Source organism: Alligator sinensis, unplaced genomic scaffold (genome assembly GCF_000455745.1).
Source record: "Alligator sinensis unplaced genomic scaffold, ASM45574v1 scaffold438_1, whole genome shotgun sequence".
Classification (NCBI taxonomy): domain Eukaryota; kingdom Metazoa; phylum Chordata; order Crocodylia; family Alligatoridae; genus Alligator; species Alligator sinensis.
The window spans coordinates 45273-62420 of NW_005843131.1; positions in this window are offsets into that span (position 1 = coordinate 45273).

Here is a 17148-nt window from a genome sequence, read left to right on the forward strand (position 1 = left end):
TCCTGCCTGTGCCTCTTGCTGGTGTCCATTGAGACCCCAGAAGTGACAGGGCCATGATGGTGCAGGCTTGTGACAGGGTCTCCATGGATACCAGCCTAAATGCTTAAGACCCATCGCAGTTGGAATCTTTTGCACTGGGGAAACTGGCCATTGTGGAATCCAAGGTCCAGTAGCTTTGCAAACTTTGTAATAGTTTTTCAGATTTCCTTGTTCTTGGTTGTCTGCACTTCTTCACTTTTCATGTGACCTTTCCTTTTACTACCTATCACCCCAGAGACACGAGGAATACTTGCTCAGTCTGAAATGAGTAGTGATTAAGAGGTGAGGATATTCCATCTAGCTAACCTGATTGAATTGCTAAACTAGGTGAATGTGAAATCTGCAGGGGAAAATGTTCACTAATTGTCATCGATTAACTTGCATCGTCTGGCCAATCTCCCCAAGACTAGCCAGCGTAAGCAAACGTTACTATACTAGTAATAGTGTTTTGTAGTTGAAATACAATGGACGGTTCGATATTGAGACTTACTTAGCATCTGGGTAGAAGCGAGGATTGTTGGTCATTCTCATTTTATTTAAAGCAAATTTAAGTTTAGGTAAATGGCCCCCAGGAGTTGGCCGTTGTCCAAGATTGTCAATAAACAAAGTTGGGGAACTTCACTTTTTGTCTTACTGCACTAGCAGAATGATTTGCTAGGTGGCAGGCTTTTCTTTGTAATTTTCAACTTTTTTTAGATGCTGTATTGGTAAGGAAATACCAGTAATAGTGATTTTTCCAATAGGATATTAGAATCTTAACAGAGATTAACCTGAATAGCTTGGTGGCATTCACGATTTGGGAAGGTACATTAGAAGCCTTGGAGAAGCAATATTATTGCCCCAAGCAGCTTGCAGTCTGCAGGACAGAGAATTGGAGGGGATGGAGGAAAGTGGAAAAAAAATAGTACCTTTTGTTTTTCTCTGTAAACTGTAAAACAAATCTGCACAGCAGTGGCTGCTCTCTGAGGGGGATACAATTTGGACATGACAAAACCCTTGCAGATGAGGTCAGAGAGGCCATGCTCTGTGTTGGAGGTCATCTGTTGAAGGTAGAGGAGTGATGGAGGAGTGAGGGGAAGGGAGTTGGCAGGTGAAGATAGGAACTTGAATGTGCCTTTTTCACACATGCTGCCTGTTCCAGTTCTCTGGGCAATCATCAGAGTGGGTTTGATTTAAATAAAATCATTTAAAATCACGATTTAAATAATGATTCAAATCACTGGTCAGGAAGCCTCAATTCAGTCATTGTTTTCTACCGAAAGTGCGCTCTTGTTGTTTTGATATCCTTTATTCATTGAACTTCTTGAAATTTTGCACTTTAGACACAGGGACGGGCTGGACTCTGTGTGCACAAACTTGCAGGGAGACAAGAGGGCTAATGGGACGGTAATCGGGTCTGTTATCGCTCATCTCCATATACTGCTGTTAACAAGGATGTCATCTCTGGAGATGAATCCAGTTTGAGAACTGAAACGAAACATCACAAAGATGCTTAATGGGATCTTCTAGACTGAACACTAAGTCTCATTGGGTAGAGTGGTTTTCTTTAATCTTTTACTAATCTATAGAGAAGCCACTGTGAACCCCATAAGATTGGGCCCCTAATATAGCCTGTTGGCTGTGGCCTGTTGTGACCTATTTATAAAACTTTTCTAAAAGGGTTACATGGGTATATTGTCTTAAATAGTATAAAGTTAGAATTTATAATCTATGACTATATCTGAGCATTAACATATCTTAAATTAAAACTATATATAGGGGTTTGTTTTGTTTTTTAAATCTTAACAAAAAAATAAAAGATTAACTTAAAAAAAAATTTTTTTAAATCTGTTTTGTTTTTTTATTATTTAAAAAATAATTTGTTTTTGTTTTTTTTTTTTTAATCCACCCTGGTAATTATGCCAAACCATTGCTCTAAACTATAATATGCAAATTTTCATATAAAATGTCGAGGCAACTTTGATTTGGGTTCTGAAAACTTCCAGTTAAGAACATTAATCTGCAAAGCTGTTCCTACTAATTTTCTGCATGTTTTGGGCCTGTATGCATAAGTTTGAGCCTTGGATGTTTGGAATGCACAAAAAAGCATTGTAGTCTTCTGATAATTCTCCTCAAAGGGGAAAGTCAAGTCTGAAATGCAAATGTATTATCAACAAGCAACTGGCACGCTTACCCTTGGTAGCTGTGATCTTCTAGTTTTTTTTAAACAAGAGATGCAAGCTTCTTGTTTTAAGTAGACAAACAATAGTATTCTCTGTGTTAGATTACTGCGTGCCTGCTGCATTTGGTTGAAACTTCCAGGGTAGTTGGAAGGGAGTTGAAATGAATGTGTTAGGATTGGGCTTGTAGCCCTGAGGCTGTATTGAGATCTGGTACAGAAGTGAACGTCTGGATTGGGATTTAGGGGTCACGACCATTCTAAAGTCACGGTAAATACTGTGGGTGACGTGAGCGGTATGCAGATAATGTCCAGGAAAGGACCTTCCTTGCTCGCCAGTCAGTTACCCCATATTCTTGAAGTCGCCCTGCCTTCTAGCTTAGACCCACAGATTGGGAAGAGAGATCTTGTTGGGGTCTGATGGTGTGGGGTAGGGAAAAGAAGTCTGCTTTACTTGTAAGATAAACTCCCACTTGTTCCTGGTTCATACAGGCGAGCTGTTAGATGGCTCTTTTGGCTGCCTTCTGATGCCTAAATTGGATTAGTGTTTTGCTCTTCAGTTGGGGCTACATTTAAAAGATTGTTTAAAAGCTTCAGTGGGCTCTAAAGGTGGAGCTCTAAAGGGCTCTAAAAGATACTTCTGTTCAGAGCATGTAAGACTCGTCATTCAGTGGCTAATTTGCCATAGCCGCTGCCAGATATAGGCCTCCATATTTAGGTTGTCACCATGTCTGTGCTGAGTCCCTAGAGTTGAATATTTGGGGGCAGAGCTTTCTCAGTGGTCAAGACACTTTTCTGGACACTGAAATCTCCTTTATCTCTCCTTTGTGCATGTGGTGGGGTTTTTTTTTGCCTGAAATGGATAAAGCAAGTGCACCCTTTGCCTTCAGATGCTCAGTTGAGGTTTTTACCCTTGCATACATTTAACGATGGCACCAGCGAGTTGCTGCAGAAAAAGATCTTTTTGCTGCCAGTTGGCACAGGTCATGCTATAGTTTAATCGTTTCAATGTCAATGGCCTGAGGCTTAGGCAATGGGTGTGTTTTATTAATTAAAACTTTTTTTTAATGGATGGTGATTTATGGGTGAGAATTGTAGAAGGGAAGCCACGAAAGCACAAAAGTAAACAGTTCTGGAACGGTACACTCTGAGCTCTCGGTACACTCTGTGGGCGTAATCCTGCGCTCCAGGCACCATCGCTGTCTGTTATGTTTTTTCTTCCTTAAGACACTGAGGTTTCCCTGAACTCTGGTTTTTAAAATGTAGCTCCACTTTGAGACCCACCCAGAGGGTGGAGAAAGTGACCTGTCCTTAGGAGGGTGAAACCCATCCGCACAGCTGGACCTTTCTTGTCCAACCCTAGCCCTATGCCAGTGTGAACTCTCTTAGGGGGAAGAGGCAGTCTCCAAAGCTGTTCTCTTTACTTGTTTGTAGCTGTGTTCAGATAGCTGTCACCAGCGGTCGGATATTTGAAATTGCATCAGGTAAAGACTCTACAACAAACCTATCCCAGTAGTTGGGGTGCAAGACCCACATAATAGTGAAACAGGATCACCTCACATTTCTTGGATGTCCGATATAGGGCACTTTGAGAACTTGCCCAAAGTCAAAATAGGGAATTGGCACATGAGCGTTCATCCTAGTTTTGAGTTTTAGTATCTAGTTTTCTAAGCCAAGCCTCCCTGCATCAACTTATATTTTTAAAAAACGTTCCTCAGTGTTGTACAAAGAGGTGTGAAATAGAATATGCCAAAGAAAATTTTCAAAAATATCATAGTTTTGGTTGAAGCTAAGGGATTTTTGTCTAAATCACTATTTTCTTTGCTGAGATCTTGCTGGGGTGATCTGACCCCAGTTGACTTCCTGGCCCTTGGGCAGGGGGCTGGACCCAATGATCTGGCGAGATCTTTTCCAGCCCTAATGTCTGTGATGCAAAATGCCAGCAGTCGTGGGTCTGAATCTGGACCAACCCAAATCATGACCACGAGTCTATACAATCTATATAGCAACCAAAAGGTCAGCGAAGGCAGTTTTCATAACGCCAATTTGTTGCCAAATTAAAAAATAAAAGTAATAGGAACTCTCTGAGGTCAGGGAAGTTTGTAGTCTGTCAGTATGAAAGCATAATTTCCATTAGGAGATAGCAGCATTAAGAGCACTGCTTATTGTGTTGAGTACCTAGAGGGCTCAACAAAATCAGGACTTTGTGCTAGTTGCTGTACAAACTCAAAAGAAGCTTGCTTCACCGGGTAGGCTTACAGGAATGGAGATGCAGAGAAAAGGTAGCCAGTTCCTGAGAGCATGTCTGTGTTGAGAATCTCTCTCCCTTAGGCTGAGCAAGAGTCAAAACCCTTCCCATAGTTTAGCAAGATTGCTGTTTCAAGCTGGCCCCTTTCTCCAGGCATTCAATATTGCATCCTTCCAAAAAAAACAAATGCTCCATCTGCTTCCCTTCCAGTGTGAGAATGACACTTGTTCTCAGCAGAAGGGATAGCATTCTCTGTGGGAACTTTGGTGCTGTTGGGAAATATGCTGGGACCAAAGCTGTTTAAGCATATCCTGCACGCACACATGCACACGCTCTTCAGTCTATATGCTTACCCAACATGTACCTGTGATCTCCCTGCACAGATGACCAGCAAAGCTGCTGGCTGTGATAATCATGCAGTGTGGATGCTATGGGAGACTTGCTCAATTTAGGCCACTGAACAACTGTTAGACAACCATGATTGCATCGGGCGACGTGCATTAAAGGGATAATTTACAATACCTTAAAGGAATAGCACCACAATAAGGGGTTGGCTGGTCTCCTCCAATGTAGCCAATCCAGTGCCAGGTAAATGAACCACTATAGTTGTCTATTTTGTGTGAAAGCTCAAAGCCCAACAGAGCAACTTGCTGATATGTGCCACTCCCTTCGCTTGGCTGCTGTCTAGCAATGAGCCCATAACAAAAGAGGCAGGGAAATGTGGCTTCCATTCTATGACTCGTGTACTTCTTACAGCAGCCAGTACAGCTCAAAACTTGAAGCTCCTAAATGTGTTAGCAAAATAATAAAAGCAACAACTAAAACAGGAAAAATCTTTTCCTTTTGAGGACAATTAACATAGCTCTCTGTTGTCTAAGCAGGCATCTGACGCTATTTCAGCAGTGTTAGGTTCTGGTATCACTGAATTAATGGCTCTTTCCAGTGAGGGCCATTGACTTGGCTAGGGATGCAGTATGCAAAGGAATGAATGCTTCTGACCTTGTCTGCAAATTTCTGCTCTATCATTTGTCTCCAATCGATGATATTCATTAATGCCTGTGTGGTAATAAGGTTAGCGTTCACTTTTTAAAATACTACTTGGCTGATTTTTTTCCAAGCAGATACTATGACAAACTGCTGGTTTCATGATCTATTCATAACGGGGGAATGCCCAGAAACCCCAATTGTGATAAAAGCTGTGCAAAGATCCAGGGTAATGATAGCTATTCCCAAGACATTATGACCTAAGGTCCCCAACTGGCAAACGCATACAGAATTATCTTCAAGCATGGGAGTAGGCCTGTTGAACTTCACAGTATGATGTATGCGCTTAAGCGTTTGCAGGGCTGAGTTTGAGACAGGATGCAACAAGAAGCTACAACAAACAGTAGAGTTGGAAGGCATTGCAATGTTGACGTGTTTAGTGGATAGAAGAAATCCTGGTTTGAAATTAGATGAGCAAAGAAGCTAAATCCTTTTTGCATTTGCATGCCGATCATTTAACAGAACAGGCTTTGACTGAATTTCATGTTTGTCTTGGTACAGCATGATCAAAACAAGGGACTTGGCTGATCCTCAGAAGCAGGGTTTAGTGAGCAAGTTTCATGTTCGTACTCCCCCAGTGAGAGAGCGCTGAGTATAATTGTTTTTGCCCTTGAGTGTGGGCAGCACGGAGAACACGTAGAAGAGCTGCCATCCATACCTTGAAAATGGGCCTGTTTCTCTTGTCAGTCTATTGCTTTTTTATCCTTTCAAACAGTTGTTTATACTAGATTCTCTTTTAATGTATAGCCCTGCATAGGTAACGTGCCTTTTGATTCCCGTGCTTCTATGGAAGGGTGTATAGGTAGGATAGGTAACCCCAGGGACTGTTAGTGCCCTTTCTCTTTGAGATTCATCACGTTGTTCCTAATTTCTCCGTGATCATTTTTTTTAAAACTGCCCTGGATGGTTGGCATCAGTGATGGTCTTTAAATGCCTGTGTGCCTAAATGTACCTGCAGGTCAAGTAGGCAGATGTCACAAGTGATGCTCAGAGATGAGTTCTTGTGGGCGCAAAAGCAGGTGAAGCTCATTTAGAAACTTGTATGCGTGTGCAGGCTTCAGAAAGGAAAAGGAGGCTGGAGCACATCCTAGGCAAAACTGAGATCACACCAGGCATGCATATCTGAACTGCAGAGCTGTTGTCACGGACCAGGAGCCTGTTTGTCAATGTGCAAACATGAGGGGTACGCTGCTAGCCAAGCGCTTTTCTGCTGCATGGCCTTTGCTTTTATAGGGATTATTTCCTGTTTGCTTTGCATCATGGGTCACTTCTGGCTTTTGTACAAGAAGGTGAATTGCAGGAAAACACAGCTGGAAGAAACCTCAGGAGGTCATTTGGCCTAACCCCCTGCTCTCTAGACAAGATCATCCCTGTCTAGGAATGATCAGCCAATTCCAGCAAACCTCAGCCAATTGTTGGAAGTTTTTCAGTGTAGGTTAGACAATAATGGAGATGCCAGACCATGAGTCAAGTGTTTTCCATTAGCCACTCCTCTTACAGCGGGAAATCTGTGCGCCTTATGTCACGATGGAAAGTTCTGTCACCAAATGACATTTACTCTTGCAAAAGCAGCTGGGTTGACCACAAAGCATATTCTGGAGAAGGTATATTTGAATCAGCCAGGATGGGGAAGGGTGTGAGGTTAGCCGTCCAACTGAGGTAATGGACATGAGACACAATCAGGAAAAATCATCATCGTTTATAAAATATATATATTCAACAACCTACAGAATATAATCTCTTCATGGCAATTGCCTCAGTGTTCCAAGTATTTCTTAAAAGGTTCTGGGCCTTTACCGACAAAGGACTAGAGAGCTCGTACAAACCCATGGCTTATTCTAATGGCCTTTGACCCAAAACACAGTTAGTTTTTTATATTTCACCAGCACAGATTCTATCAATAACACATTAATATTTTTTCCAGGTACCCCCATAGCAGGATTGATGTTTATGGCTTTCCAGAACATCATGTACAGCATTTGAAGCCATGCCATTTGCAAGGCAGGATGAACAGGGTGCATTAACAGGTATAACTGGCAAGCTTGAATGTTGTATAATGCTTATATCGCTCAGGCGTTTCATTTATCAAAAACGGTTTGCATGTTGCAGAGGAATGTCTAACTACGCAGCCAGATAGACAGACCTCCTCCAGCAGAGGATAGACCACCTACAATGTCACACAGCACTTGTCTTTGCCTGGCATCTTCATTATTGCAGGAGCACAAATGAGGTTGGCTGTCTTTGTGCTTGGCCTTGTCCAAACCTAGTGAAAGATGATACCTGTCCTGAAGATCTTATCAGGATAAGCACAGAGTACGTGGCAGAGAAAAGAGTGTGGGTTTACAGCAGGCTAACTGATGTGTCATAACATCTGAGCTGAGAATGGCTTTACATTGGTATCGTGGTCTTGTAGAGCTATAGTGTACGGGAGGGCGCACACACATGTTCCTGCTGCACCCAAGAGATGGAGTGGCAGGCCTTATGTTATACAGAAAACTATAGGTAGCAGTGGCTTCCAATTTTTCTGTTTTCTTCAATTAGTGGGCCAGTGTTCAGTCAGCAGGACCACCCACCCCATCCCATCCTGTTTCACAGACACTCATCCCATAGCATTAGGTTAGGATTGGGTTGCTGATGAACACACAGGATGTCATTTAACTTCTGTGTATCATTTTTACCTGCTTCATTTGCACCCTGATATAGCACCTCTTGCTATCGGGCATGTTTTCCTTTTGTTGCAACCTCTTTTTTTCTGGCTATTGTCTCTGGTTCGTTTTTGACTGAATCTTCAGTCCTCTCTTTATTCGGGCAGTCTTGGAGCTCTGTGGTCTACAGGATGCTTTTAACTTTACATTTACTTCCTCTGTCCAATATCAAACTCTCTTCCATACCCTCTCTAACATTGTCAGGGTACCATTCAAAGAAGAGCACACTAAATGGGCTCTGCATCACACTTAAGGATGAGATGGCAAATATGAAGTGCAGTTTCCATGTATTCTTTCAGTTCATTTACCACTTTCATCTTCTCCCTTCTTTATACCTCAAAACTTCCTCCTTTACTAAGCGCAAAGATGCTATGAACTTACAGGCCATGATCTCAGGTCAGAGTCAAAATGTGCATTTGGCAGGATGTTGAATGGAGTTATGGAGAATATGGATACTGATATCATGGAAGGTAAAGTAAGGAAGTGTGGTGTGCAGATGATGGAGAACCTATTTGCTTAATTCCTTTTTAGGGGGGGGAAGGGAGAGAGACCTTCAGGGATGTGTGGTGCATGTCCTGAATCTTAACTTTAAGAAGTTTATTGTTTGGGGGGGAATACATTCATGCTTAGCTAATCTGTACTTGCTGTCTTTTCCTACCCTGAAATATTTTATCATATGAAAGAGGGTTTTTTTATTTTCCATATTTAAATATATTTTCATTCCTAATCTGAAAGCTACTTTCCAGTGTCATTTTCTTTTAGAACAATTGGTGGAACTGTTTTGATTAAGCTTTTATCATCCTTCAAGAGCCTCTATCTGCGGTGCACAATAGATGCAAATGAATAACAAATTTTTTTTCTGAGACAAGCTTGCTTTTTGTCCTACAGAAGTGATGACTCATGAGATTCAGCCAAGCCTCATCTGTATTCCTCCTCCAGCTAATAAGTTAAAAGTGAGTGGTGTGTTTATATTAAAAGGCAGTTCATGCTTACCTCACCGGGGAGCTTGTTTGAACATTGAGTTCACACACATACAGAAAAAAAAAATCCGCCCCACAGAAAATCTACATCTGAGTATTAATGCAGCCCTGTTAATGTGTCTTTCCTTCCACCCCAGGTGAGGAAAATAGCATTAGGATTTTTAACTCATTCTGATCATCATGGTATGGGTAAGTGCAGGCTGTTGTGCTTATAAATGTTAGCAACGGCTCTTGAAGGCATTGCTAATGACCCGCAAGCAGCAAAAGGCAGAGAGGCCCATGAAGGTACGTAGCCTGGATGCTACCAGTACTCAAGCAAGCTGCTTTGAAGCTAATGGGCATCCCTACAATATACTCGGGTTTACTTGGGGGATATCAACTGCAGCGTAGTGTAGAAATACCCATTAGCTTGCATGGGGCTCTGTGCTGCCCTCGCTGGGTTACTTCCAGGATCTGGGCTAAGGCCAGTAGCTCTGCACAATGCTGCAGTGGGTGGTGTAGATCTACTCCAAGACCCAGAAAAAACTGAGAACTATTCTAGTGTTCAGCAAGATATAAAACACCTAGGGCTTTTCTACTCGCAGACTTAGCATCAGAGACTTTGCAAAAGGAGAGAGAGAGAAGCCACTTGTGTGAGTCCATTCTGTGCTCAGACTATGGGACCTTCTCACAAAGGGTATATCCTCCTCTTCCTATGGTAGAGCTTCCCCTTTTCCTGGAACTGATCTGGTTTTGATGAGCAGTAGGAAGCAGGATGGCAGGATCCTCCTGCAGCTGGGAATTTAGCTTTAGAGGGAACCCTGGCTGGCAGGGCTGACTGTGCAGGGCCTCCCACGGCCACTGCCAACCACAGGGAGGGAAAAGTCTCCCTGGGGGGAGGTTCTGAAATGTCCTTAAAAGAATGATCAGAAATACCTTCTGCAGGGGTGGGGATGATGTGCATGGCAAATGTTAGCGCTGGGCTTGTCTGTGTGGATTGATACTAATTATATGCAATTTTTAATCAGAGGTTTTCTTTTGCCTTTCCTTGTGCACATCAGTCTGCACAGTGTGTGTTTTTTGTTTTTTTTTTTGAGCCTAGTTTTATAGCCGGAATAACATGAGCCTGGACGGTGCATTTCCCTTTAGAACTTGAGCAGCTCTCGTCTGTACCCTGAGTTAAAAATGAATCCAGCTCATGAAAGGACCCAGCAAAAAAACCTACCCCTTCTTGGCCCAGGTATTTTGTTTCCACCTCTCTAAATGCCAACTTTTCTATACACTTGTTATTGGTTTTCATCTCTGAGGACAGTTCCCCGTGATCAAAAACAGCTTGGCCAGCCACTGCTGGCTTCTCTGCGCCGTTTCACTGGAGATTCTGTTTCATTGGAGTATCGCTTTCTTGTGATAACATGCACTTTCCTCATTGCTCAAAGTGTGGGGGACCACTGCAGAGCCAGGCTTGCGTTGCCCAAGTCCTAGTACCAGCCCTTCACTCTCAGGCATCCCATTGGCGTTAGTAGTTTCATGATGTATAGAAACAAAGACCTTTCAAATGAGGAGCAGGCATTAAAATACATACACACACACAAGCAAGCAGACTCCACAGGAGCTGCTGTCCTCCCACTTTATTTATCAAGGACCATACTGTCTTGAGCTTGATATAACATAGACAGGTGACTGCTGGCAGAATAACACCACAAATATATACATCATCAAACACAGAGCTATTGTCATGAGGGCTACAGCATTGGGACTCAGCCTTTAAAATATTAGCTCAGTAACTTTAATATTGCAATCTGCAGAGTGCTCTGTTTGTAAAGGTGTGGTATTATGTAGGGGATTCCTATTGGTAGGGTAGTCACAGTGACTTTCAGTTATGCAGCAGCCGGTGAACACCGCGTATGTCACTATTGTATTTGCAGGAAAGGTGGGGGGACTCGAAACCAGTAGAGAAGAAGGCATTTGTCCTTTCACCCTGCCAGTCAGTGTGGGACTGGATGTTACGTGCATGATGCCCTCATTCTGACCACTGTGTGTCACTCTTGAAGCTCACTCAGAGGAGCTTGAGATCATGCCTGCCTCCGCAGAAAGCTTCTAAGACAGTCCTGTACGGAATGAAAAATCCTGCCAGAGTCTTTCCAGAGTAGCAGTCAGGTCTCTGACAAGTACAAAGGGAAATAGACTGTCTAGTAAGTAATTAGCCTGGATCATTTTGGCTAGGAAGCAATCAATCTCTAGAACACATCATTTGAGACAACTGAATTCTTCAGCAAGCTGCTTTGTGACAGATGTAGTCAGGACTCTCTTTAGAGAGCAAGGTAACTTGTCTGCCCAGATGGGATGAGAGCATCTGACAGCATGGGAAAGTGTTAACAAGCCCCGTTGTTTCCTCTGGCATGTTGTTGCATCTGTGTGTTGTATTTGCTTCATTAGAAAGTGCTATTTTATTAATAATCTTCATATCACTTAACTTTCCAGCAGAACTTGGAAATAAATCAGTCCTTTCTTGGGCTCGCTAGGATCCTGCTTTTCTCTGCTTCAGGGAGCCTTAACACTTATTGAAATCCATAATGATTAATGAGGTCTTTCCAAAGCTTCATATTTTCAAAGCATTTTGCAAACATTAATTAGTTATGGTTAACAAGAGCCTGAGGCTGCTTTGCATTAAAGTACCTGACTGCTCTTTCCTGTGCACACTTCCATGCAAGTGGGAGGGATACCCTCTCATTTGAAAGTCAATTCAGTGCTTGCACAAGGCACTAGTGGCTCCTGTCCTCCTTGCTACCTAGGCAAAAACTTCCCTAATGTTTTACCAGCCTACCCAAATGTCCTCAGCACCCCGAGACTCTCTGGCTGTAACTCTTAGACATCCCCATTCCTGACATCTTTTTCTCTAAGCAGGGGAAAAAATCAAAAGGAGTGTCATGGGCTGCAGCAGCTGGTGTGTGTTCGATAGGTCACTTCAGCCAGCCGGCAAAATTTAGAGTAGTCTTGAGGTTGCTCTAACTTGAGGGGATGGAGAGAATTGAACCCTAGACTCCATGGCAGCCAGCCAACTCTGCTATATCCAGAGCCCCAGCCCCTGAAGTCTGTTTGCAGGTACAGGCTGTCATCTCTGATCTCGTGCATCTGTGAGAGAAGGCATTTCACCCACCCTGTGTTCAGTCTCCCAGAAAGGTGCAGTTTTTGCTATTTCAAAAAGACTGGGGAACAGGGTTGTGATGTTAACATTGATCAACTAAGGACAGAGCTTAAACCCCTAAATTCTCTTGGCTTAGGTTGCCAAGCTGCTTTCAACTGTTGGCTTTGATTGGGGCCGAAATGGAGCCAGTGACTTAGCTATGAATGCTCAGTCTTGCCAGCTACTTCATCCTCTCGTTCCAGCTGTTAATTATTCAGTAGTTCTCATTCCAGAAGAACGAGTCAGTCCTTTGAAATGTTTCTCCTCATTAACACAGGATTTCAAGGAAAGATTGGGAAAAATGTTCATAATAGCATGCAAACTCTAAATAGAAATCTTCATCTCCCAATGCCAACAGTCCCTGGCTGCTTAGTGAGCAAGTCATTTGTGGATATTGGGATTTTTTTTTTGTGCATGTTTAGCAAAGTAGAAAAGTAAAAATTAGGTTCTAGCCAAGAATAGCAAAAGCCCAGAGCCAAATTACCATCTTCTCCACACCATTTCAGTCCGATTATGTACGTCCTGTCAACAATCTCGTCCTTATCTGCTAGTTTTCAAATGGATAAACATTTTCTATTTTGAGAGGTGGGGAAAGGGTGGAAGCAGGAGGAAGTGGAAACTATCCTCCGTGACAGAAACCTTGGGTTGAACTTGGCATCTGTGTTCAAAGACCACAAGCCATGGCGGGGAATTCATGTTCTTTGCTTACCAGCTGTTGGGGGAACTTCTAATCAGCTGCAAACTCAGCACTGCCCAGGCAATGTTTGACTTCTCTGAAAGACCTGGCAGTGGCCACTTACTGGGATGTTCTGGGTTTGAACTGCCAATAGTTTTTTCAGCATTCATCGTACCTTGTCTGGTAGTGTTTTCTTCTATGAAAGCAAATTTAAGTGGGGGAAACCCTTATTTGGTCCCAACTTCATTCCCTCCAAGGATAGAGCTCTGTCTTCTACTTCTGTGCAGGAGTAAGGTGCTAAGATCTTTACATAAAGAGGCAGAGGTCCATTAGGGTGGCCATTGGTCCTGTTTTATACCGGACTGACCTGTTTTTAAACCCTTTGTCCCCTGTCCTTTTCTAAATGAGGAATGCAAAAAGTCCCGTTTTTTCAGTCTGTTGGTGGAAGTGCACGTCAATCATTTGTCCGTGCAATTCTGGTGGCTGTGCCTAGAGGTAGGGCGGTGCACAGCCAGGAGGAGCAGGGTTCCCAGCTAGCCAGGGAGGGAGGTGGCCTTTTTGCAGTGGCCCTGCCCCTTGCTGCTGATTGGCCAATGGGTCATGTGGCCTCATCCCTCGCTGCTGATTGGCCAAGGAGGCAGCAGCCCTGCCCCTCACCTGAGTGGCTCACCAAGGGGATGTCCTGTATTCTGGGGATGCATCAGTGGCCACCCTTATTCCCACTGATACCACTTTGTACATCCGTGTGTTGGGGCTGAAGACCCAGCCTAGGATCTGAACCCACAGCTGTCACCCTGGCAGCTTCCTCAAACTGACATTGTTTTGCGTTGGGTTAAAATTGCTGGACGGGTTCAGCTGGACTATGCAGAGCTTGAATGTGGCATATCCTCTTTGGCTATGACAATATGGCACAAGGCAGTGCATTTCTGAGCTGTGCCCTGCCGACTCTGCGGGCATGGGCTTCAAGACCAGAAGTGGCATCACCATGCTAACACAGCCGCAGGGCTTTTGCTTTGGGAGGTAACTGTGTGGCAGTGATTTGCATGTCTCAGCCCAGAACTGTCTTGTGCCTCTTATTATTTCCAAGGCTCGACCTAGTGCTTACAATTCACCAGTTAAAGGTCACAAATAATTCCCTAAACTATCCCCTAATGGTACGGTCTTTTTCCGTGCCCCAAGATGAATATGGCGCTATTGTATTATGCAAGTAAAACCCCTCTCTGTGTTACTGTTATACAGTCTAGTGTAGCCAGCTCTTTGTATGGCACATGGTAAGAGGAAGTTCATAACTTATTTTCCACATGCATTGACACACAATTATGAGGTAGAATTATTATTTTATTTTTTTACAGCATGCAGGGAATGTTTAAAAGCTTCCATGGCAGAGGCATATTTATGACAGGCCAAAAATCCTTGCAACTTGTTACAACCAGGAAAAAAAACAACCCATAAATGGATTAGAACATAATGTCTGATGAGAACTATGAAAGCGATTATAGAACCACAAAAATGAGTGTGCTAAAAACTGAAATCATAGAATAATCCTCCAAAGGGCAATTGCTCCCTGGTCCATTTATAATGGTAATGCATTCAGCTTTTGTTTTAGCCCAACTTGGAGTCACTGCCTCCCTGAAAATCTCTTGACTCACCTTCTAAAAAGATACTAGAGATGGCGGCGGGGGGGGAAGGGGAATAGGCTTGACAAAACCAGGTCATTTCATTGGCAAGAGCAGAGGAGGAGGAGCAATTCTGCTTCAAATGCAGAGCTTAACTTCAGGAATGCTGCTGCACTCCCAGTAATGCCATCGCAGCTTTACCCTAGGTGATGAAATAAAAGGAGAAAGGGCCTGACCAAGCAGCCAGTGCTTTTATCTCTGTGCAGCAGTGTGCCCTGTACTTCATGAAGTGTGTGCGCGCATGCGCACACTAAACATCCCTAGCACTGCCCCATTCTGGTCCGGACTTTATAGCCAGGCCTACACAGGGTCGGGATACTGATGCCAGGAGTAAGCAGGGATAAAAGAGGTGCAGTATTTTCATTCTCTCCAAAATAAAAACCTCACAGAAAACCCAGAGCCCTCTTAAAGCAGACTGAAGCCAGGTACCCTTGTTGCACTGAGACGCCCGTCCTGTGGGGAGCTCCCATGCAGTGGAGCTATGAGGTCTTATAACCCAAGACAAGCATGGCTTTGTCACAGGCAGGTCTTGTCTTACCAACCTCATTTCCTTTTACAATCAGGTGACTTGCCACCTGGATAAGGGAGAGGAGGTTGACATTATATACCTTCGACTTCTACAAAGCTTTCGATCTGGTATCCCACGATGTTCTCGTGAGAAAATTGGAAAACCAGCAGCGTCCTATAGGGGTCGGTGCTTGGTCCAGTGCTTTTCTACATCTTCATCAATGATTTGGGTGTGGGGTGAAGAGCTCACTGGCCAAGTTTGCGGATGACACCAAGTTATGGGGAAGGATGGTCACGCTTGAAGGTAGGTTGCAGATACAGGTGGACCAAGACAGGCTGGCAAGTCGGGCAGACTGAAACCAGATGAAGTTCAACATTGAGAAATGTAAAGTGCTCCATCTGGGGACAGGCAAGCCCCTGCACACCTGCAGGCTTGGCAACACCAACCTGACCAGCGCTACAAATGAAAGGGACCCAGGGGTAATAATTGACCACAGTATGAACGTGAGCCGGCAGTGCGACGCTGTAGCCAGCAGGGCCAATAATACCCTGGCATGCATCAATCAATGCATCTCCAGGAAACCCAAAGAAGTGATTCTCCCACTCTACGCGGCATCGGTGAGACCACAGCTGGAGCACTGCATCCAGTTCTGGGCACTGCACTTTAACAAGGATGTGGCAAAGCTTGAGAGAGTCCAGAGAAGAGCCACCCATCTGATCAGAGACTTGTGCGGCAAGCTATACGAGGAAAGGCTGAGGGGTCTGGGACTTTTCAGCCTGAAAAAGAGAAGGCTGAGAGGGGACTTGGTAGCAGCTTACCACTACATCAGGGACATACATCAAGGGCTCGATGAACAACTGTTCACCAGGGCTCCCAAGGGGAAAACCAGGAGTAATGGTCACAAACTCCTGGAAGACCATTTCAGGCTCAACATTAGGAAAAACTTCTTCACAGTTAGGGTGTCCAGACTGGAATAAGCTCCCTCCAGAGGTGATGCAATCACCTACCCTGGAAATCTTCAAGAGGAGACTGGACAGTCACCTTGCTGGGGGCACCTGCTTTCTTGTTTGGTAGAGGGGGCTGGACCCAATGATCTTCCAAGGTTCCTTCCAGCTTTACAGTCCATGAATCTGTAATATGAGCCTGTGGGCCTCACAAAGCACAATGCCCTACCAGGGACATCCCTAATCCCCCTGAAATGTGAGGGAATTGCCTTGGAGATACCTGCTTTCCCTCCTACCTTGCCACGCTGCCTCCCTTGCAGACACTTACAGTTACCACGGGCATTTTCTCAAGTATCCCTGAATGCAATAAGGGTGTTAGGCCCCAAGGAGTAGTGTTACTGTGTACAATGCATCTCCTGCCATTTGATTTCTCCTTTTCCTTGTATTTTTGAGCATCCAGGTTCAATGCATGTTGGAGTTTCTCCAATACAAATGCATTTAATGAAACAAATCCAAGAGTATGGAAGGCAAGCAGGTGGGAAAGGGGGAAGCTAAGGAACAGACAGTGAGGAGTGGGAAGGGATGACTGACACAGGGCTCACTGTTTATCACACACCAAAGCATAATACTGGCAGCAGATATGAATAGAAGGGCTTATAAGTAGCCTAGTGTTTGTCTAATGTCCCTACATCATTCAGTCTCATTACCATTGTCACTGCCAACAGTAGCTGAAAAAGTAATAAAATAATTATGGTAATGGTGGAGTGATGTTTGTAGCCATGATGGTCCAAGAATTATGCAAGAGGAAGTATTTTGTGAGTGATGTCTTTTGTTGGACCAGCAGCATGGTGAGGATAACGTTAGACAAGTTTTTGAATGCACAGCCTTCTTCATCAGACCTTTATTACTGAAAGCTTGTCTAACTTTACTCCATCTGTGCAGTTGGTCCAATAAAAGATATCCCCAAGGAAATTCTTGTCTCTCACAAAATAGTGATATATTTGCAA